The sequence below is a fragment of the Meles meles genome, chromosome 9 (assembly GCF_922984935.1).
Source record: "Meles meles chromosome 9, mMelMel3.1 paternal haplotype, whole genome shotgun sequence".
NCBI classification, from domain to species: Eukaryota; Metazoa; Chordata; class Mammalia; order Carnivora; family Mustelidae; genus Meles; species Meles meles.
The window spans coordinates 110,874,510-110,899,742 of NC_060074.1; positions in this window are offsets into that span (position 1 = coordinate 110,874,510).

The window sequence follows — 25,233 nt, forward strand, 5'->3', positions numbered from 1 at the left end:
GCAGAAGGTCTATTGGAGAGAATTTCCCTAATATGGCAAAGGGAACAAGCATCAAAATCCAGGAGATGCAGAGAACCCCCCTCAAAGTCAACAAGAATAGGTCCACACCCCGTCACCTAATAGTAAAATTTACAAGTCTTAGTGACAAAGAGAAAATCCTGAAAGCAGCCCGGGAAAAGAAGTCTATAACATACAATGGTAAAAATATTAGATTGGCAGCAGATTTATCCACAGAGACCTGGCAGGCTAGAAGGAGCTGGCATGATATATTCAGAACTCTCAACGAGAAAAACATGCAGCCAAGAATACTCTATCCAGCTAGGCTATCATTGAAAATAGAAGGAGAGATCAAAAGCTTCCAGGACAAACAAAAACTGAAAGAATTTGCAAACACCAAACCAGCTCTACAAGAAATATTGAAAGGGGTCCTCTAAGCAAAGAGAAAGCCTAAAAGTAGTAGATCAGAAAGGTACAGAGACAATATACAGTAACAGTCACCTTACAGGCTAATAATGGCACTAAATTCATATCTCTCAATAGTTACCCTGAATGGTAATGGGCTAAATAGCCCAATCAAAATAAACAGGGTATCAGAATGGATAAAAAAACAAAACCCATCAGTATGTTGCTTACAAGAAACTCATTTTAGACACAAAGACACCTCCAGATTTAAAGTGAGGGGGTGGAAAACAATTTACCATGCTAATGGGCATCAGAAGAAAGCTGGGGTGGCAATCCTTATAACAGATCAATTAGATTTTAAGCCAAAGACTATAATAAGAGATGAGAAAGGACACTATATCCTACTCAAAGGGTCTGTCCAACAAGAAGATCTGACAATTTTAAACATCTATGCCCCTAACATGGGAGCAGCCAACTATATCAACCAATTAATAACAAAATCAAAGAAACACATCAATAATAATACAGTAATAGTAGGGGACTTTAACACCCCCCTCACTGAAATGGACAGATCATCCAAGCAAAAGATCAACAAGGAAATAAAGGCCTTAAATGACACACTGGACCAGATGGACATCACAGATATATTCAGAACATTTCATCCCAAAGCAACAGAATACACATTCTTCTCTAGTGCACATGGACCCTTCTCCAGAAGATCACATCCTGGGTCACATATCAGGTCTCAACTGGTATCAGAAGATTAGGATCATTCCCTGCATATTTTCAGACAACAATGCTCTGAAGCTAGAACTCAATCACAAGAGGAAAGCTGGAAAGAACCCAAATACATGGAGACTAAACAGCATCCTTCTAAAGAATGAATGGGTCAACCAGGAAATTAAAGAAGAATTGAAAAAATTCATGGAAACAAATGATAATGAAAACACAACGGTTCAAAATCTGTGGGACACAGCAAAGGCAGTCCTGAGAGGAAAATATATAGCGGTACAAGCCTTTCTCAAGAAACAAGAAAGAGGGGCACCTGGGTGGCTCAGTGGGTTAAGCCTCTGCCTTCGGCTCAGGTCATGATCTCAGGGTCCTGGGATCGAGCCCCATGTCGGACTCTCTGCTCAGCGGGGAGCCTGCTTCCCCCTCTCTCTCTGCCTGCCTCTCTGCCTACTTGTGATCTCTCTGTCAAATAAATAAATAAAATAAAATAAAATAAAAGAAATAAGAAAGGTCTCAAGTACACAACCTAACCCTACACGTAAAGGAGCTGGATAAAGAACAAGAAAGAAACCTTAAACCCAGCAGGAGAAGAGAAATCATAAAGATCAGAGCAGAAATCAATGAAATAGAAACCAAAAAAAAAAAAAAAAATAGAAAAAATCAATGAAACTAAGAGCTGGTTCTTTGAAAAAATCAATAAGATTGATAAACCCCTGGCCAGACTCATCAAAAAGAAAAGAGAAAGGACCCAAATAAATAAAATCATGAATGAAAGCAGAGAGATCAAAACTAACACCAAAGAAATACAGACAATGATAAGAACATACTATGAGCAACTCTACGCCAACAAATTTGACAATCTGGAAGAAATGGATGCATTCCTAGAGACATATAAACTACCACAACTGAACCAGGGTGAAATAGAAAACCTGAACAGGCCCATAACCAGTAAGGAGATTGAAACAGTCATCAAAAATCTCCCAACAAACAAAAGCCCAGGGCCAGACGGCTTCCCAGGGGAATTCTACCAAACATTTAAAGAAGAACTAATTCCTATTGTCCTGAAACTGTTTCAAAAAATAGAAATGGAAGGAAAACTTCCAAACTCATTTTATGAGGCCAGCCTCACCTTGTTCCCAAAACCAGACAAGGATCCCACCAAAAAAGAGAACTACAGACCAATATCCTTGATGAACACAGATGCAAAAATTCTCATCAAAATACTAGCCAATAGGATTCAACAGTACATTAAAAGGATTATTCACCACGATCAAGTGGGATTTATTCCAGGGCTGCAAGTTTGGTTCAACATCCGCAAATCAATCAATGTGATAGAACACATGAATAAAAGAAAGAACAAGAACCATATGATACTCTCAATAGATGCTGAAAAAGCTTTTGACAATGTACAGCATCCCTTCCTGATCTAAACTCTTCAAAGTGTAGGGATAGAGGGCACATACCTCAATATTATCAAAGCCATCTATGAAAAACCCACCGCAAATATCATTCTCAATGGAGAAAAACTGAAAGCTTTTCTGCTAAGGTCAGGAACACGGCAGGGATGTCCATTATCGCCACTGCTATTCAACATAGTACTAGAAGTCCTAGCCTCAGTAATCAGACAACAAAAAGAAATTAAAGGCATCCAAATCGGCAAAGAAGAAGTCAAACTATCACTCTTTGCAGATGATATGATGCTATATGTGGAAAACCCAAAAGACTCCACTCCAAAACTGCTAGAACTTGTACAGGAATTCAGTAAAGTGTCAGGATATAAAATCAATGCATAGAAATCAGTTGCATTTCTGTACACCAACAACAAGACAGAAGAAAGAGAAATTAAGGAGTCAATCCCATTTACAATTGCACCCAAAATTATAAGATACCTAGGAATAAACCTAACCAAAGAGGCTAAGAATCTATATGCAGAAAACTATAAAGTACTCATGCAAGAAATTGAGGAAGACACAAAGAAATGGAAAAATGTTCCATGCTCCTGGATTGGAAGAATAAATATTGTGAAAATGTCTATGCTACCTAAAGCAATCTACACATTTAATGCAATCCGTATCAAAATTTAAAAGAAATGGAACAAATAATCCTAAATTTTCAAAGAAATGGAACAAATAATCCTAAAATTTATATGGAACCAGAAAAGACCTTGAATAGCCAAAGGAATATTGAAAAAGAAAACCAAAGTTGGTGGCATCACAATTCCGGACTTTAAGCTCTATTACAAAGCTGTCATCCATCAAGACAGCATGGTCTGGAACAAAAACAGACACATAGATCAATGGAACAGAATAGAGTGCCCAGAAATAGACCCTCAACTCTATGGTCAACTAATCTTCGATAAAGCAGGAAAGAATGTCCAATGGAAAAAAGACAGCCTCTTCAATAAATGGTGCTGGGAAAATTGGACAGCCACATGCAGAAAAATGAAATTGGACCATTTCCTTACACCACACATGAAAATAGACTCAAAATGGATGAAGGACCTCAATGTGAGAAAGGAATCCATCAAAGTCCTTGAGGAGAACGCAGGCAGCAACCTCTTCGACCTCAGCTGCAGCAACATCTTCCTAGGAACAATGGCAAAGGCAAGGGAAGCAAGGGCAAAAATGAACTATTGGGATTTCATCAAGATCAAAAGCTTTTGTACAGCAAAGGAAACAGTTAACAAAACCAAAAGGCAACTGACAGAATGGGAGAAGATATTTGTAAACAACCTATCAGATAAAGGGCTAGTGTCCAAAATCTATAAGGAACTTAGCAAACTCAACACCGAAAAAACAAACAATCCAATCAAGAAATGGGCAGAGGACATGAACAGACATTTCTGCAAAGAAGACATCCAGATGGCCAACAGACACATGAAAAAGTGCTCCATATCACTCGGCATCAGGGAAATATAAATCAAAACCACAATGAGATATCACCTCACACCAGTCAGAATGGCTAAAATTAACAAGTCAGGAAATGACAGATGCTGGTGAGGATGTGGAGAAAGGGGAACCCTCCCCCAGTGTTGGTGGGAATGCAAGCTGGTGCAACCATTCTGGAAAACAGCATGGAGGTTCCTCAAAATGTTGAAAATAGAACTACCCTATGACCCACAATTGCACCACTGGGTATTTACCCTAAAGATACAAACGCAGTGATCCGAAGGGGCACGTGTACCCGAATATTTATAGCAGCAATGTCTACAATAGCCAAACTATTTAAAGAACCTAGATGTCCATTAACAGATGAATGGATAAAGAAGAAGTGGTATATATACACAATGGAATACTATGCAGCCATCAAAAGAAATGAAATCTTGCCATTTGCGACGACGTGGATGGAACTAGAGCATATCATGCTTAGTGAAATAAGTCAATTGGAGAAAGACAGCTATCATATTATCTCCCTTATATGAGGACATGGAGATGCAACATGGGGGGTTAGGGGGATAGGAGAAGAATAAATGAAACAAGATGGGATTGGGAGGGAGACAAACCATAAATGACTCTTAATCTCACAAAACAAACTGGGGGTTGCTGGGGGGAGATGGGGTTGGGATAAGGGGCGGGGGTTATGGACACTGGGGAGGGTATGTGCTATCGTGAGTGCTGTGAAGTGTGTAAACCTGGCGATTCACAGACCTGTACCCCTGGGGATAAAAATACATTTTATGTTTATTAAAAAAAAAAATTGGAAGGGGAGGTGAAGCATGGGAGACTATGGACTCTGAAAAACAACCAGAGGGTTTTGAAGGGTCGGGGGTGGGAGGTTGGGGGAACAGGTGGTGCGTAATAGGGAGGGCACGTATTGCATGGAGCACTGGGTGTTGTGCAAAAACAATGAATACTGTTACGCTGAAAAAATAAATAAATTTAAATACTGAAAAAAAAAAAAGAAAAGAAGTAATACCTATTGAACCCAGATCATGAAAATGACTTTTACATTTGGTATGCTGTCTCTGTTAGATGCTATCACCAGCATTTTACAAATAGGAGAACAATGCTCAGAGAAGTTGACTAAGATAATAAAGGTAGTTAATGGTGGAAGCTAGAGTTCAACCCATTTTGTTAGTCTCCCATTATTTTACATGTAAGGACAGAAGATATTTAGTTAATGCTACTTAAATATTTTTTTAAAATCATGTATAATTAACATTATTATTAGATTCAAGGATCATCAAGTGGGACAGAAACATCTATATATTTGTCATAATGGTGACAGTGACTGATATGAGGACACCAAATTTTCTATGTAAAATAATTTTTTAAAAAGTTCCTGTAATATAATTAAAGATACAAAATACACATAACGGCTACAGGAAGCAGAGCACATATGGCATATCCTCAAGGGTTTTACAGCTCCTAAAGATACCTCCAGTGAAAGAGAGGTTGCTGTTAATGGAGGATAGTATTGTCTGTGAGTCTCTTTACCCTTGGCTTCACCTCATTTTTGGGAGACTTAAGCCTTCTCACCAGCTGTGGACAACAACTAATGCTTTTTGTGAAAGTGTACTGACAGGTGGGCAGACAGACCAGTATCCAGTATCCAGGGAAAGCAGGGCTAGTAATTAGGCCCGTTTGAAACATGTTTCTCTAGAGCCCCTGCCAACGGGTCACTAAGACTGTCCTTAATTTCTACAGAAAAAACTCTTTTTATCTCTGGACCATTCTATATTTAAAATGTTTCTGATATTCAACTGAAACCTATTTTTGTACATCTTTACTACATAGAGCCTAGAAAGGGGCTGCTGGCTATCTAAAATTTTACAACACTATAGACAATTCCCATATGTACACAGGTTTAAGAACCATTGATCTAAAACAGTAGTTCTTAACCTTGGCTGCACATTCTAATTACCTGAGGAATTTAAATAAAAATGATTATGTCTGGTACCACTCCAGGAAATTCTGATTTAATTGATTTGTGGTATGATCAGGACATCTGATTTTTTTAAAACTCCCCTGGCAATTTTAATATGCAGCCCATATGGTAAATGCTGATCTAGAAGAATGGATGAGCAGTTTGTCCTTCAGTCCAATCCTCCAAAATACTTTTTTCTTTTTTCAAGATTTATATTTTAGTCACTCTTTTCCAGTACTACCTTTAATCCAGTGTACCAGATCAAGTGGAATGAAATTCAAGATTCAGTATCTTGATTAGATACTAAAAAATAATAAAAAATTATAATTATTTACCTCAATAAATAATACTGAATAGACATGACCCATCTATTAATATAAAAAGTTCTTATATTTCAATGTACCTCTTTTTAGGCTTAGAATGTTTCCTCCAGTCCTTCAAAGTTAAGCATCATCATACTAGTTGCTTCATTCAATGGGATGAAGGTCAAATGGCATAAATCTCTGATGGCCCATGCCATTATATATATATAGGGAGAGAGAGATAGAGAGAGAGAGGATATCTGTACAATTGTATCTGTACTCTATCTGTCATCTATCTCTCTTGAGGTATTGTACCATATTGTATAATACTGTATCTCTATAATATATATATTAATATATATTATACTATATGTATATCTATCTATATCTATATCTATATCTATAATCTGACCCCAGTTGCTAGGACCAAGCTTCTAAATTCTTTGTAACTTCTTGAGTGATAGAGATGATAAGGAACATCTTTTGCTTTTCATAATGAGTCCCTCTCAACTGTACCTGAATTTATGTTAATGAGAGGAAATGAGGAGACTCTTGGTGGGCACTTCCATAGTTCCAGAAGGGGAGCATGTTGTCAGAAGTATCAACCATGTGATTAGAGAATTGGACCTGGGGTCAAGAAAAAGAGGATAGAGACTGAATTAATCACTAATGGTCTATGACTTAATCATGCCTATGTTTTTAATGATGGGGTTCAGAGCTCTGAAATTTGGTAGGCTGGTGAACATTCTGGGAGTGTAGCATATCCCAAACTCTTGAGGACAGAAAGTTTCTGCACTCAGGATCCTTGCCAGTGAAACTCTTCACCTGGTTGTTCATTTGTATCTTTTTTAATATTCCTTAAAACTAACTGGTGATAGTAAGTAAACTCTTTCCTTGAATTCTGTGAGCCATGCTAGAAAATCATCAAATCCAAGGAGGGGAAGGTGTGGCAACCCCTTATCTATAACATGTTAGTCAGAAATACAGATGTTCTGAATTCACAATGGATATCTGAAGTGGAAGGCAGTCTTTTGGGATTGAACTACTAACCTGTGGTCTGCATTAACACCAGATAGTCTCTGTCAGAATTGTTTAGTGTGAGGAAAATAAAATTTTATATGTTTGGCAGCAAAAGTGTTGAGAGTAGGAGAACAATTACCCAATAGACTAGTATAAAACTTGTTGTATCTATTATCCACCTAATCCCAACAGAGGTTTCCCAGATTGTGGGGATTCTTTCAGCCTAGAGCCCTAGTGAAAATGTTGTGAACAAGAGTCCCAATTAAACAAACAATGAACATGTGTTAGTAGAAAGAAATTAAAAACTGTTGATACTGTAATACAACATAAACTATACTGACCATTTCACAGATGAAACTTCTTTCTTAGAAGCATATTATTCCAATTAGTATCTTTTGTGATAGTATTGTACCACTAAATAAATCACCCAACTGATTTTTACATTCAATTTGACTTAGCTGCCTTCTTCACAAAGATGTCATGAGCCATTTCATTAGATATTTTCCTGAAGTACAGATCTAAGATTTGCACAACTTTCTTTTGCCCATTCATTGATAGTTTCAGGAAAAGAATAAAGTTGTTTTAATGAACTTACATGAGGCCCCATCAATAAATTATTTATTTTCAAAGCCAGTGATTTCTAAACACTGGGTCTTGAAAAAGTTCCTTTCTGGCAGTATGATAATCACCTGAAGAATTTAATAAACATGCATATTCCTCATCTGTACCTGAGGGAAATCTGTTCAGTAGATCAGTTTTATATCTGAGACTCTATGCTTCATAGGCTCAATTTCTGATGAGAGTCTAATGTGAGTCATATTTGGATGGCTGATTTATGTCAGTGATTCTTAATTATATTGGCATATTGGAATTAATGGTTTACCCTTTTTAATATTGTCACATCAGTACACATCAGTATAACAGGCAATATAATAAAATACAGAAATATGATTTGATAAAAGAATAAAGAATGGATATTCAAAAAAATTTCTCAGCTAACTTTGAAATCATTTCTTCTTGTCCATTAAAAACAAATGTTCTAAGCACTCACAAAGTATACATTTAATATGGCAATTATATTGATAAAGCTTCTTAGCTGTAAATGGAAAAAAACATATAGATTGTTTAAAGAAAAGATATTTATTTTAGGGTATTTTGTAGCTTCTAGAATTTCTAAAGACCCATAGAACCAAGATTGTATACTACCTAGTCAAGAACAGCGTGGTTGGCAGAGATATACAAGATATTAGGGGACCATCAGTAGAAAGTCTTCCATAGCTGATCCAGAAAAGGAAAAGTATCTACTCCAGATCTAGTCAACCCATTTTCTGGTACAAGGTCAAGTGCTCACTTTTGAGGTATAATCTGAAACTGGCCCCTGTACATTGAGGATGGGGAGAGACCCAAGAAAGAGGCAGACCACTTTAATTTAGTAGGTGGCAGGTTTACTAAAGGAAATCTACATACAAGTCTTACCCATAAAACTATTAGATCTTTGCACAAGCCTGCTAAATTGTAGAAGCTCACCTGGGTTCAGTCACGTATATTACGCAGTGTATTTGGGTAACTTCGACCACAAGAAAGACAAACAAATTGCACATTCCAAGACAGGAAAGGGGCGTGAGGAGCCTCTGATGGCCCAGGATTAGCTCACAGGTCAAGCAATAGTCATATCCCCTGGATAACCTCTAACAATCTAGGTCATAGAATCTTACCCTTGATTGATAGAATAAAATAATAAAAACAAACAAATCAACAAAACAAAACAAAACACTTTAATATGTATCTACTTGTAAGGGCTCTTTATTTGCCTGAATCCAGGCTTCCATCATAGTTTCTCAGTCTTCATGATGCCTTAACAGCTATGTCTTCTAATTTCTTAGATCTCATACTCCTTGGATTATCCAATACTCATAGTCATGTTGAAGAGCTAAATAAAAAGAAAATCATGGTGTTTATCCATCCATATTAAGGAAATTGGAACATGCTCATTTAAAAATTATATATTTACTTACATATGTCAAATTACATATGTACACACATTGTATATGATTTAGAACAGCAACGAGAGTGCTAGAGATTTCACAGAGTTGTCTTGGTTATTATTACCTCCAGAACTTCAGTTTCTTTTTGTCTGATTTACGTGGATATTTTCTAATAATAGAAGCGTTCTATTGCCGAATAAACTCATTAAATTTATAGAATTAAGCTTTTATTTGGGTCAAAACTTAGCCTACCACCGAGTGATTTAATTCTCTAATCATCTCAAAGAGTGCGGAAATAAAATCTTTGATAAACACATAGGAAAGCAAAAATGGCCATTCTGTACAAAATTAAATGAATGAATAGCTATGCTACTGCAAGTAGCGCCACTGCTCTTTGGTCTTGGCCTACTGTAAGTGGTAACAGGATGTCACAAATGAGATGCGGGGTTTCCATGACAATCCACATTACCTGAAACCATAGAAATCCCAGTTGCTTCTCAGTGTTCCTTTGGTGAACTTATAGTAAGTAATAACAAAGTCATATTCTTGGAATGAATGTATAACTCACTGTCTATTTTTTGAAGGAGAATAATTTGGTTCTGATGTTGAGCTTGGGGTCATATAGAAGTTGTCTCTGGTTTACATTCCAGAAAACATAACCATGAAGAACAATTCACTCTACTTTTCATTTTTTTTATCCATTTTAGTGACTGATCTCTTAGGTAGAAATTTATACAAATACAACTTAGAGGAATAAATTATTTAATGTGTCCATGGCCGCCACTTCCTATACCAAGCAACTATTTAGCATAAGAATTTACAAATTAAGAAAAGTGGAAAGGATAAATAAGTTAAGGTGATTTCCTTGGCTGGCAATGCAAAGCTGGAAGTTGCCATAAAACCACCAGCTCTTTTGATTAAAACTTAATTGCTTGAGAAAGCAAGATTGAGCAGCTCAAATGTGGTGGTCTAAATTTAGGAGGCTTTATTGGAAGGGCTGCTTTCCCCTCCTAATGCTTTCTTTTGGATTCAAATGAATCTAAGGAATTTAACATCCTTAGAAAAGAGAGAGAATTACAGGGCATTAAATCTGTCTTCCTTTTCAAAGACATCATGTTATTCTTACTTGCCTGGCACACTAAGCTGGTTTGCAATTAGAGGATGTCTTCACCAGCTAAGCCCTTTTGCAATGCTTGCTCTGCATGCACTTCTGGCAGCCTTATTCTGGTGCCTCCTGGATGCAATTTGATATTTAAACCATTAGCAGAATGACAAGTGTGGACAGTACTCAGACAACACAACCTCCTAAGCGATAGAAAATTACAAAAGATTACACTTAGGGCAATTTGTGACTCTGAAAATTGTCTGATGGCATGATATGGTGGCGGGGGAGGGGGTAGGCTGAAACTGATGGGCAGAGATAGACAGAAGGAGTGGTGTGAGGCAGCTGGTACAGCCTGTGAATGGAGGGAAATAAAAAGGGCTGATTGGCTGATATCAATTGTGTGCATGATTTTTAGACACTCTTTTGAATTACTGAACTATTGATCATACGCAAAGTCCATGATTCTTAATGAGCCATTCTTTTGCTTTCTTCATCTTATTGTCAGTGTTTAATAACATATGGATGGTAACCTGACATGCTGTAGAAAGATGAGGTGATGTTATAATTGCCTTAGGAATTATAATAGCTGATAAAGTGAAACAAATAGCAAAAGTGGGATTTTAAATGCCAAGCATTTTTTCCTCCCTTATTTAACTTTTAATTGGAAACGCTTAGCTTTTATTTACTCTAAAATGTAATGATTTTTGCCAGAGGAAGATCTATCTCTTTAATGTCAAGCATGATTCTCTTCTTGGGAAAAAAAAAAAGGGGGAAGTAGGAAATAATGGATCTTGGAGCATCCATTAATTTATGAGATTCAATTTGCCCATTTCTTTAAAGTGTCCTATATTCCTGCTCTGCTCCTGGACATTTACATAAAATTCAAATGTCCATGCTAATTACATTTGTTAAATCTTCCTTAAGGAGAAAGTCTGAGACTATGTTCAAGGTTCAAATTCCAGACAAGAGATGGCCAAAATTTTCCTTTTAAAATTGAGTTATTCCCATCATTAATATGGTTGAACTGGAAGGGAAGACGACTGGACTCTGTTTCTTCTCTATAAATCATTATAATAAATGAGGCCTCACTTTGCATCACAAATAATGTTATCATTTACTTTTCCTTTGTGGAATTCCTTGTGGAATCCTAAGCTTTAGATGATAAATTAGAGATTCCAGTACATAAAGTGTCTTGCTTGAAAACACATAGTTAGACTGTGAGTTAGGATTTCTAACCCAGTATATCCTTCACTGATGAAGGAAAGATGTTGGAGTTTGAAGCCAATAGCCAAGAAGGAATTGTTGAGACATCTTCAGTGCAAAAAGGTAGTTTTATTAAAGCCCTGGGATGAGACTCCTGGGAGAAAGAACTGTGCAAGGGTCTTAAGGAGTGACCCATTATGTACTTTCAAGTTGGGAGGGGATTGGTGTTAGCATAAGACTCTAAGGAATTTTGCAAGCAAGGTTTCCAGGACCTTGAGGGGTTAGCTATTGTTAGGAAAAGGTCATTTCTTACTGTCTAATAAAACCTTAGTCATGAGACCCTCAGATGTTATCAGTGGGTCATATGCTTGGGGAATGATTGCTAACATGAGTCTTGGGAGGTAGAGATAAAGGAAGTTTCCAAAGAATTTTTATATGTTAAAGTAGACTCACAGGATCCTGGGGGTCAGGCTAAGATTGTCTTTTGCCTTTAGCAAAGTATTAACATAGAGGCAGCTGAGCTTCAAGAGGAATGTCACTCTTCCTGTTTCAGGGACTTGTCAGTGGGCTCTAAGTGGTAAGGAAATTTAATTTTTCTTTTGCCTTGGTCTCCCACATCATTCACTACCAGCTTCGAGGGCAGGATCTGACTAACCACAACAGCGACCCTGCTTCAGAACTTCATTGATGGGGGCTAGTGATAAACCTCCTCATGTGGATTCTGAGCGTTGTTGGTCTGCTGACCTCAGGTGCCTGATCATCCTTATCTTTAAGTGTATATACCTAGAATTCTAACCTTCCTTCTGCTTCGAGGACAATGGGATTACAGCATTTAGGGCTGGAAAGGTCACTAGAAGTCACCAAGTCACTCTGACTTTCCAGATGAAAGAACTGAAGCTCAGAGTGATTAACCAAGTCACACAGATCCCAAGAGTTACGAACAAGCCTCCACTTGTGACTCTGTCTTTAATACAATTCTTCCTTTGACCATTGCTCGCTACTTAGCACTTGTTTGTGTTGCATGGAAGTGGTATAGTAGGGGTGGATTTTGAAAATGTTACTTTTTAATGGAGAAAACATTCATTTGGGGAAAAAGTGTAACCCTCTCATTTAGGTATCTTTTACATATATGACTATTTTTGTGAAATAAAAATTGCGTGTGTTCCAGGGAGTTAAATTTGAAAAGTTTTTATTTTGGAAAAATTTAAGAGGTGCTAATTCAAATTATCTATGAATGTGTTCATTTGAATTCCAACAGAACTTTAAAAGAATCCAACCTTCTTTATTTCTGCTGGTTTTGTGAGAAGCAGGCAAAAGCTTAAACATAAGAGTAAACATGAGTCTATCATTACTTTAGCACAACAAAGATCTGTGTTGTTTTCTGAAGTAGGAACTTCCACAGTATAAAACACATATAGAAGTGACTCATTTCACAAGGAGAAAAATGAAAAGGAAAAAGACTCTTGAACTTACTTTGAACTTACTAAAAACAGGGATTCTTTTTGTGCCTTTTGATCTTTCGGTAGGAGTAAGCCCACAAGCAAAGCAGACAGAATATTCTCCCTTGCTTTTCCTCCCCTCTCCTGTTTTATGTTGCTTTCAGTCACTGGAAGGGCCTTGAGTGACAGTGCAGAGGAGTCATTAAAACTTCACTTTGGAGCAGCAGGGCCAGGACTGAACTCTCACAATAGCTGACTCACCCCAAAAGCTACATAAAAGAACCTCTACTGTTGTTATTATTGCTATTCCCAGTTAAGAATTTAGCAATTAGGGGCACCTGGGTGGCTCAGTGGGTTAAAGCCTCTGCCTTCAGCTCAGGTCATGATCCCAGGGTCCTGGGATCGGGCCCCACATCAGGCTTTCTGCTCAGCAGGGAGTCTGCTTCCTCCTCTCTCTCTGCCTGCCTCTCTGCCTACTTGTGATCTCTGTCTGTCAAATAAATAAATAAAAATCTTAAAAAAAAAGAATTTAGCAATTCATTTGGATGACAGAAGATAGATTGAAAGAGGCAAACATTATTAAACATTTAATTCATAATTGTTTAAATCAATTGTGACAGTAAGAAATATATATTGAGTTTTTGTCCCTCGATCCTGACAGGTCCCTGAACTTCCTGGGTGATGAGAGTGATAACATCTTTCCCTACTCATAATAACCCCCTTTCAGCTGTACCTGAGTTTATGCAAATAAGGTGACTCTTGGTGGCCCTTAGATACCATCAGAATGGACACTGTTTCCCATGTGATTAGATAGTTGGAACTTAGAGCTCCACACCCAATCTCCGGGAAGGGAGAAGTGTTTGGAGATTGAGTCAATCACCAATGACGAATGATTTAATCAGTTATGCCTATATACTGGAACCACCATAAAAATCCCTAAACAACAGGGCTGGGAGAGCTTCCAGACTGGCAAAGAGATTCCAGGTTGGTGAACACAGCAGAGTGCTGGGAGAATGGTGTGCCTGGAGAGGACAAGGAAACTATGCTCTGCTCCTTGAATCCCACACCTGCCCTATGCATCTCTTCCATCTGTTCCTGAGCTATATCCTTTAAACTGGTAAATGTTAGTAAAGTATTTCTCTGTTCTATTTAATTACGGAAGGGGTTATGAGAATTTTGTGAGGTGTAGGTGGCTGGAACTTGTGAATGCAGTCTGGAGTGGGGACAATCTTGTGGGCCTGAGCCCTTACACTGTGGGGTTTGTGCTAGACCAAGTCAGCAAATGCCATAGTTGAAGTGAACTATATAACACCCACTTGTGTCTGGAGACTTGGAGAATTGGTTGTGTGATGAAAAACACCCACACACTGGGTGTCAGAAATCTTCAGGGGAAATATAAGTTAAAAAGAGCTCAGGAAAAAAAAAAAAAGATATTTTGAAACATTTTGTAAGTCCTTACAGCTTGATTTTATATGAAGGAAAGACACTAGAACTGTAAAATTTGAATTAAATAAGTCTATGAAAATATTTTTCTAAAATAATAAAATTCACTAATTTTGGCCATGAAGATTCCTGGAGATATTTATTATTTCATTTTTATAGTTTTTATTTCTCTGTCCCTCCATATTTCTCTCTCTCTCTCTCTCTCTCTCTGTCTCCTACATTTAATGAGGAGTATGTATTAGTATTAGTCACTTTTCCAGAAAGAGGGTGCAGTAATCAGTCCAGATCCTTCATAAATAGAAAGACTGGTATGCAAACAAATATCTGTAATAGAATGTATTTTTTTAAAAAAGGAAATGATTTCTACTTCTCTGAGGGATTGTAGAAGCCTTACCATTTGGGAAGCAGGTAGCATTTAAGATGCAACTTGAGGAATGAATGACATTTTAACAACACTACAATTTTAAAATGAAACAATAATAGAATCTTAAAGTGCTCAGGAAAACTATGAGTAGTCTGGGCTTTTTTGGATTTGAATTCATGGAGGAATATTTATTTTGGTGGCATAGGAATACATAAACTGAGAATGGCAAGGCAGTTTAAAATTATATTGTGGAAGTTTTGGTTGGAGTGACAAGAACTGTGTGTTAAGTTCTTTAAGTAATGGCAATCTAGAGTACACTTTTAAAGAGAGAATAGATTGATCTGTTTAGGTTTAAAAATCATTCTTTTGGAATAGAATGATGGATGGAAAGGCAAGAGTTTGGGGAAAGGAAAAGAGGTGGCGAGGTATTAATTCATGCCATTTATGAAGCATACCCATGACAAAGGTGATACAGAGGAGAGAGGACAGAGGCAGAGAATGTGAGAATGGCTTAAAAAAGCAGTTTATTATTCACTCATTTATTCATTCATTCACTTAAAAATATTTGAGTTAACTATTGAAGAAAAGACTTAGCTTCTCTTCATTGCAAAAGAAGCTAAAAGGTGCAGAGCCGGAAGTATAGTAGGGCAAAGGATATTTCTGAGTCATAAAACACGCCATTTCAAGAGCTGGGAGTGGACAGATGTTGACAATATTGGACAAAGCAAAGATTGGATTTGAAAGACTTAAGTCATACTGAACTTGAATGTATTCTGAGGTTTATAGGGAATATAAACAGGTTCTTCAGCACATTTGTGTTTTAGCATTATTTTTCCGGTAGCAACATGGCATTCAATTTGAAGTAATGGCTCATTCCTTAAGTTTATCTCTGTAATTATTTTACCTTGGAGGATGAAGAAAGGATAGAATACATGAACCACACTTTTGTAAAAATACATTATCATAATCAGATCCTTTGCAAAATGATGAATCTCATCCTTCATAATTCTTTTGAACTTGGTCAGTAAAACCTGGCCATGAAATATTTTTCTAAATATTTAGAGAACAATAAAGTATTGTTCTCTAAACAAGACCAAGAAGTTGTACCACCACTGGGCAAACTGCCCACTCAGCAGAAGTAAACATCAATGAAAACTAAGTCCCGCTTATGCCAGAAATACCTCAAAAGGAGAATGAACAGTGACAAGCAAAATTTGCTCTGATGGGCACTTCTCTTTGTTTACTATATTCAACAGTGTTCTTTTTTTTTTTTTTTAATTCCTTTAGCATGGCTTTAAAAATGTGTTCAATATTCAATCATATAAATTATAGAGTTTAATTTGTTAATTAAAAATTAACTAACAGAATTTGATAATCGGATTCTCTGTACTAACTCACCAAATTAAGTAAGAGACGTTTTTGGAAAAAGACAAATCTGACATAAGAAAATCTGGTTAAAAATCTGTGCCAATAATGTTTGTGAGGTATACGATGTGTTTAAAACCTAGATATATGAATATTTAAGGGACAAAGGAATATGTTGAATGAGGGAAGGAGTCAGGATTGAATAGATGTATTGATTAAGATTGTAATGGTGTGGTCCCAAGATTGCAGAGCTTCTGTTTGAAGATTTCTAGTGTCTCAAGAGCAGAAGTCAAAAGTCATCTATTGAGAATAAGAGGAATCAAAAAAAGTTGAGCTCCATTGTGAAGTCTGGAAAATCAGAAATGTGAGAACACTCTCCTCGATTCATAGAATTTCTAGGCAACCCAAGGTATAGAGGCTGATTCACACCTCTTATCATCTCTATAACCATACACAGAAGCTTGGGTTTAAAAGCAGCTGATTAAAGATCAAGCAAAGAGATCAAATCAGGGATGGGTTTTAAAGGACTAAATAAAAGGGGAAGAAGCTGAACATATTAGCAGGAGAGTGCAGAATAGTGAGCCAATTGAATATACATGCATGAGTAGAAAAATCATCATCTACAGACCAGAAAAGAACAGGGTTTTAAAAAATGAGTGTCTGAGACAGAGATAAGTCAAAGATGTCTCCATCGTTTCTCACATAAATTATTGAAATACTACCTAAAAATCAATCAAGATGGGGTCCATCAGAGAAGCATGATATGGATAAAACTAACAGGATATTTTGAGTTACTGTCAAGAAATTGACAGGAAGAAGCTAAGTAAGTATGGAAATGAGTGATGAAGACAAATATACATTTTGAAATCATAAGCACATGAGTTATCTATGAAGTAATAAGAATATTTAAAATCACCAAGAAAATGGGGAGTAAACGAAAAAACTTTCCAAGGAGAGCATTATAGGAAAATATTTATTGAAGATAGGCAAAGACAGAAAAGGAGAATTTGGTAAATATAAAAATATTTAAGATAAAGAGTATAAAGAAAAAAAATACAACAAAATTGAATATGAGGATAACATCAATACTTTAGAGTTAAAATGGGCGGCAAGAAAAATAACAGACTATTTGGTTTCTTTGCAAACCCAGGCTCTAAGACTCTAAGATCTTTTCTAAAACTCAATCGAATGTAATCAAATGTAAAGAAGTAATGAAACAAAACTCTTTTCAAAAGAAATATCACTTGGATTCTGTATTTGACAAAAGCAAAAGGTAAAATCTTACATACACACAAACAAAAACAGACAAAACAAAACAAAAACCCAAACAAGCAAAAAAAATCCTACACAAATACGCACAGTAATTTTGCCATTGTGTGTTTAAATATTCACATTACCTTTATTAACACTGATTTTAATTACATGAACTCATGCGGTTAGGAACTTTGAGTTTGAGTTGCTCACACTAAAAAGTTGTGTGACCTTGGGTAAATTACAGAATCTTCCTGATCGGCATTTCTTTTAGTGTGAAATAATGAAGTCATTCACTCTGAATATGACTCAGTTAACTGTCACAATTGTCATAATTAATTAAGAAGTTGAGACCAGAAAAGTAATGGCATTGGTATGCTAACTCTCTTACCTTCTCTTATGAATTTCTCTTGGACATAATCCCTGTTCTGATGCTAATTCACATTATGGAGCCATTAATTTTCATATGGATCTTCATAACTCAGTCGCACAGCCAAAACCCCAATTATAAGAATACTGTATATGAAATATATTACTCTTCACAAAGTAGCACCCTTAATAAAATATATTAATTTTACACCATAATAAATAAACTTTTTGTCATTTATTGAAATAGATTGGAAGATGCAAGCCATACCAATGGGAGTAAATATCTGGAGATGTTTACCTTCACCATACTGTTCATCTCTAGCACTGATTATGCTTATTATGAACATAATTTGACTATAAAGATAGGAAATATTACTTCTAAGCAAATTTTTCCCCCAAAAGTGTAGATACCACATTTAACATTACAGAATTAGACTGAAGGCTGAATTTGAGTTTCATAAAATAAACGCCATCCTTCATTCACTTGTGTCTACTAAATACAGTTGCTAAGGAAATCAGCAACTTGAAGAATAAGTTAGCAGGGAAATGGAATAAAATTGCCCTGGTTAATGGTTTGTGAAAGAAGCAAATGCAGGGGCTCATCTGAACCTTACCTGCATCAATTACTTATATGAACAGCTAACAGGCTACCTTTCAAAACACTGCAAATGGTATCAGCGGGCTAAGCAGAGAAAATTGGACTCCAGATGCTGCATAAGTCAGTGACTTTGCCAAGATTTTGATCAGAAGTACACTTGGCAGTTGGAATTTAGCATGGGTAAGTGACGTTTGCATAATAAAATTTAAATATTAATTATGTATTTGAAGTAAAAAGAAAATATTGCAAGCAAAAGACATTAGCATAATTAAATGGATTTTAATACATTTTTCTTTCAAACTTATATTCTCAAAGACAGCAAATGGATTGGGAAAAAGATCCAAAAAATACAAATCCAAACAAATTGTGTCCTGCATATATTACATTTTTGCCAAGACTGCTAACTTCTATTTGGATTAATTTTGTATGAGCTAAATATTTCAACTCTAATAATAGATAGTGTTCCTGATAGTTTGAAAAGGAAAACATGAAGTCTAAAAATTTTGCATCATCTCTGCCATGTGTTAGGTGTTTGATTTGGGCAATCTGTTTAGCCATTTTTGGTCATATTTTTCTCATCTGCATAATGAGAAGTCTATAAAATATGTATGATAAAATATCTTAAAAATAAATATCTTTCTTAATTGAGGCAAATTTATTAATGTAGACAAGGTGATTTATTTGTATTTTATGACAAAAAGTCATCAAAGGATCATTGGTCTGAGATCAAAAACCAAGAGTTCAAACTGGTTATGCTGATACATTGTGTGACCCAGGGCAAACCACTAAATCTACTAATAGGCTCAGACCTCTTCTAATATCCTATGTTTCTCAGTCCATGGACAAGGACAGTAAAAGCTCTCTCTTTGACATACAAAGAGGTCTACTTAGAAAAGGAAATTCTATTTCCAAAGAGACCGTTCAGTGAGAAGTTTTATGATTTTGATTTCTCTATGCCCAACCACTATAACAGATTTTAAAAGCAACATTTATTGCAGTTATAAAAGTTCCTTAGAAACATAATTACATTTCCCCACAGAACACTATTATATACAAAAGTCACCATTTTGCAAGCTTTTGGAACTCCAAGTTTCAAAATTCTTCAAGAAGTTATGCTCAGTTTTCAAAAGGTGTTTTCAAACACTGTAATGGCTTACTTCTTGTTTGTCCATAAGGGAAATTCTCTATAACATAGCTGGAGAAATAAGACATAGGTATGAAAAATTGCTATTACTCTCTTGGACTGGAGTTTACTGTTCCCTTACCTAACTGCACATGGCCTGTTAAGTCACCTTTCATGAACTACTGCTCTTGGCTGCCAAAAGGCAGTATACAAAATGTTGCAGGAAATGTGCAATTTTGATTCCCAGCAGGAGGTTCAGTAATGGGCCCTTATCTCTTCTGCTGTCAAGCAAGGCATGTCCCTAAGTTCTCTAGTTAAAAGAAAGAGAAATAAAGGGAGAAGGAAGAAAAGTTTTTCTTTCTCTCTTCCTTACCTAAGAACAAACAATGTCCATTCATCTTCCTGGTGTCATCTCTGACTTTTACTATATAGATAATGTACAAGGGAAGACTGGGGACCTTCTCTCTCTACCAGAAGAGTTAGATTGTGTGTCCAACAGTCTCCAGAGGTCATGCTGAAGCAGTGCTCTAATGAACACTCAGTGGTAAGATACAAACAGGTGCAATTAAATGTCACCCAGGAAAAGAGAGATGTTAAATGTATTAAAATATGAAAAGTGATATCTAAACAGTTTATAGGCATGACCTTACTGTTATTTGTTTATAAATAACTCAAACTTAAGTTAGAACTGTATTGCTCCTCAATACATAACTCTTGTAGAGTGATTAATTCCTTGTCAAGTTATCAACACTTCAATGACTTAGCCATTATTATCTCCCCAACAATAAACAAAGAGCCAGGATAGACTAGGACAGTGTTTGCAAACTGTGAAAAAAACAATGGTATCTAAAATCCTTTTGGTAGGTCCTGACTAGCAGAGTGAGTGGGGTAAACAGAAAAAAAGAGATACATAAATGGATAGTTAAAGATAGATGATAGAAACGTAGATGATAGATATATATAGATAAATAATAGATAGATGGTAGATGATAGATAGATGACCGATAGATAATAGATGATAGATAGATGATAGATATAATAGATAAGTAATAGAGAGATGATAGATGATAGATAGATGATGATAGATATATGATAGATAATAGATGATAGATGATGATGATAGATACCAGATGATAGTTAGATGATAGAAAATAGATAGATGATAGTAGATGATAGGCAGATAGATAGATGATAGAAAGATAGATGATAGATAATAGATTAGATAGATAGATCAATACATACATACATACATACATACATATTATAGACACTTGGCTCATACCATTATAGAGGTTGAGAAATCTGAAGATCTGTATTTGGCAAGCTGGAGATTCAGGATTGATGATATAATTCTAGTCCAAGCCCAAAGGCCTGACAACTAGTAGAGCTGATGGTATAAGGATCTCTGTGGAAGCTGGGAGACTTGAGACACAGGAAAAGCCAATTTTTCATCTCAAGTCCAAAGACAAGAAAAGACCCATGTCTCAAAAGTTAGGCAGTTGTTCCTTCTTACTCAGACTTTTTGCTCTATGCAGGTCTGCAACTGAATGAGGACTACCTACAATAGGGAAGGTTATGTTCTTTACTTAGTCTATCCATTCCAATATTAATTTCATCCAAAAATACCTTCACCAAAATACCCAGAATAATGTTTGACCAAATATCTGGGCACTCCATGGCCCAGTCAACTTGACATATATAATTAGCCACCACATATATGTTCAAACCCTCAGTTTATAACCACTTAGCTCTGAAAATCTAGCACTAATTGGTTTAATTTTCAAATGCATATGTTCCCATTGGGCAGTGAGGCTCAATGGTATGCAGGAGCTGATTAATCAGGGTAGTGAGAACAAATTACTACATTTTCAGGAATTTTGTTGGATAGTTGTTAATCCATTAGTAGATTGAACTTGAGCACAACGTATTGATACCACAGAATTTGACAAACATTATAAATCAGAGCCTTTTTCTTTTCAAACACAGAGGACTGATTATTAAACATTATGGTGCTGCTATGATGTCTAAGGAGCCGTGAGAGATGAAAATTTTTATGAGATATTTGAGATTTATTAAAGTTTTTAAATATCCCATTTTTGCTCAGTCTGTGATTTTATAATACATGACCTACTCATTTATACTTCTTATGAACACATATATCATTATTATTGCTATTATTGGAAAAATTACAAAAAAGATTCATTTTACTCTAGAGGCCTAAGTTAAATAAATATATTACCTAGACAGATATGGATCACAATCAGTGGATGTCATGATGTAGGTTCATCTTGATAAGATGATTTAGTTTCCTTGCTCACAACCACATTTCTTCTTTCAAGAGTGATTTAAATGTCAGTCTTTAGTTATACCTTTGCATGAAGCAGTACACACTAATTTGGATCCTTCAAAATGTTGTTGTTGTTGTTGTTTTTTCTTAACCACCTGCTTTCAAATAATTGTAAATAGTCCTTTTCTCGCTTATCTGAAGAACAGGATAAACTTGTCCTAAAATCAGAATGGAAGAATGTCATAACATAAATGAACCCTGGATTAGAAGTTAGATGTTAGAAAATCTAAGCCCAAATCCTGACCCTGCCAATAACTTACTGATTGATCTTGAACAGGTCTTCCTTTTTTTTAAACAAAATAATAAACTGTATCATATCAATAGATTCCAAATTGAAGATATGACCATATTTCAGAATCATCAAGAAAAAAATTGGGGGGTAGGATAAATTCTAAAAATGAAGTCTCTTTTCTACACTGTCCTTCACAAGACACTTTAGCCACTGTTAACAGTTTCTTATATATACTCCAAATATTGTCTGAAATTGGACACACATAAACACACACTAACTCACACCTACAGCATACATATTTGGAGAGAAAAAGAGAGGAAGAGAAAGAAAGAATAACTTAATAAACTTAATTCATCTTTTACTCAGTTCAAGTATACCCAAACCTATTGCATCTACAACCCTAAACACTTCCCTAGAACATTTTAAATTAATTCTTAATCACCATATAATTTCTGCTATAACTATTTCAGTATATATGTAAAAAAATAAGATATAGATATAATCATATGATATCTACCACTATTATGACCTTGCTCGGTGTTCCATGGATCTTCTTCCCATTGAAACAAATAAAAGGTATATTTAAATTTTTCCATTTAAAGCCTATGGGAAAGTCTGAAGGATAAACAGCCAATGGATAAATATCTACTCAAGAACATGAACAAGAATTTGGTAAGAAATGTGAAAGTTTGTAGTATTTGAATTAAGACTGCCCTCTCTCTCTTCCTTCCCATCTTAGTGAGGTAGATACTAAACTCCAGGCTATTTCAGCAATGAACAGAAGTCTCCATCTCCCCTATCTCTCAAGCAGAGGACTTTATTCCTGGATAGAACAGGACAAGTCCTGCTGAGTGCAGTTAAAAGGTAGGGGTTCTCTTCTGAGGCTTTGTCGTCACTTACCTTACAAATGTAAGGTAGACTTACCTTACAAATTTCTTTGGGCACAGCACGTTGAGAAGACTGAGGCCCTCAGCATCTTTTCCCTGGTTGGTGAGGCTGTGGTTTCATGCCACGCCCTCTTACCAATCCTCCCAGAGCAGGAGTGTTGCTCGGAAAGAAGCTTGCCATGATCCTTTCACTTACTCTAGAGCTCGGGTTGAGAGATTTTTGCCTAGATAGAGGAGATCCAGACTATAAAAAAGAGAGCTCCTAATCTCTTACCAAAGGAACTCAATTTATTTACAACAGAGTGAAGTTCAAGCCTACAGACACTCTTAAGAACAGTGGATATTGTGGAGAAGGACATTTGGTAGGAGATTCAATATAGAGGTTGAAGTTTAAGCCAACCAGTGTGCTATAGAAAGCTAAGGAGTAAGTTAGTTGAGAAGAGTCCTCCTGAGTTCAGAAAAGATATTAAGCACTGACCTCAGAAGCTACCCCTGTGAAGAAACTACAATTTGATTTATTAATTTGTAATCAGTTTGTGCCACAAAATAGTGTTGAAAACAATTGAATAATTATCCAGCAAATGGCTGATATGCCTAACACTTTGTTGTAATCAAGGAATATAGTGGAAAAGAGGACTACCAAAACCATTGTCTTCCCCAAAGCACTGTGAGCATACCCAAAGTCTTGCCTCCCTGAGGAGCAACAACAAAGGCTTAACACAGTAGGAGGAGAAATATACATCATTGAATTGAGGAAACCAAAGACACAACAAAGAAACAGAAAAATAATAATAATAACCCCTCCCAGGATTGGGAGGATGTATTCAGATTTGCTACAATATATTATCTAAAATGCTCAATTTTTTTTCTGTTTATTTAATTTTTTTTCAGTGTTCCAAGATTCACTGTTTATGCATCACACCCAGTGCTTCATGCAATACATGCCCTCCTTAATACCCACCTCCAGGCTCACCCATCCCCTGCCCCTTCACTTCCAAAACCCTCAGCTTGTTTCTTAGAGTCTACAGTCTTTCATGCTTCATCTCCCCCTCTGATTTACCCCAATTAACTTCTCTTTCCATCTCCTAAAGTCTTCCATTATGGTCCACATGCTGGAGAAAAAAAAAAAAAAAAAAAAAAAAAAAAAAAAAATATATATATATATATATATATATATATATACATGACTATAAGAGTAGCCAGTCATTGGATTTATCAGAAAACAACTTCAAAATAGCCATTATAAACATGTTCACAGAACTAAAAAAAAACCATTATTAAAGAAATAAAGGACATAAAATGACAGTGTTGCACCAAATAGAAAATACCAATTAAGGGATGGAGAGTACAGAAAGAACAAAATGGAAATTCTGGTGTTGAAAAGTACAATAACAGAAGTTTTAAAAAAATAATGGAACATGTGGGTGGCTCAGTCACTTAAGCAACCAACTTTTGATTTTGGCTTAGGTTATGATCTCAGATTCATGGGATAGAGTCCCAATCAGGCCCCACACTCAGTAGAGTTGACAGTCGAGCTGGTGGAAGAAGGAATAAGCAAATTTGAAGATGGACTGATGGATTTTGTAAACCAAAGAACACAGAGAAAAAAGAATGAAGAAAAATGAAGTCAGACTCAGAGAAATGTGGGACACCATTAAGCACACTAACATAGGCATAATACAAGAACCAGAAAGAGCAGAGAGAAAGGAGAAGAAATATATGCAAAGAAATAATGGCAGAAAACTTCTCAAATTTATCGAAAAATAATACCCTACATGTCCCAAGAAGGTCAATAAATTCCAAGTACACTATAATAGCAAATTTATCCACAAACATAAGCATCATAATAAAAAGGCTGAATGTCAAAGACAAAGAGAAAATCTTGAAAGCAGCAAGCAAGAAAAAAATAAATGGTACTTACAAGGGAACTCCAATAAGATTTACAACTGAGTTCTCATCAGAAATGCTAGAGTCCACAAAGCAGTGGGAAAACTTACTGAGTGCTCAAAACAAACCAAAAACAGAGACAAACTATAAACCAAAAATCCTGGGTCCAGAAAAGCTGTCTTTCTAAAATAAAGGCAAAATACTTTCCCAGATAAACAAAAAAATGAATTTGTTGATAGCCCACACGCTTTAATAGGAACCATAAGAAAGTTTTTCAGGCTGGAAGCAGGTAACCCCAGACTGTAATTCCCAT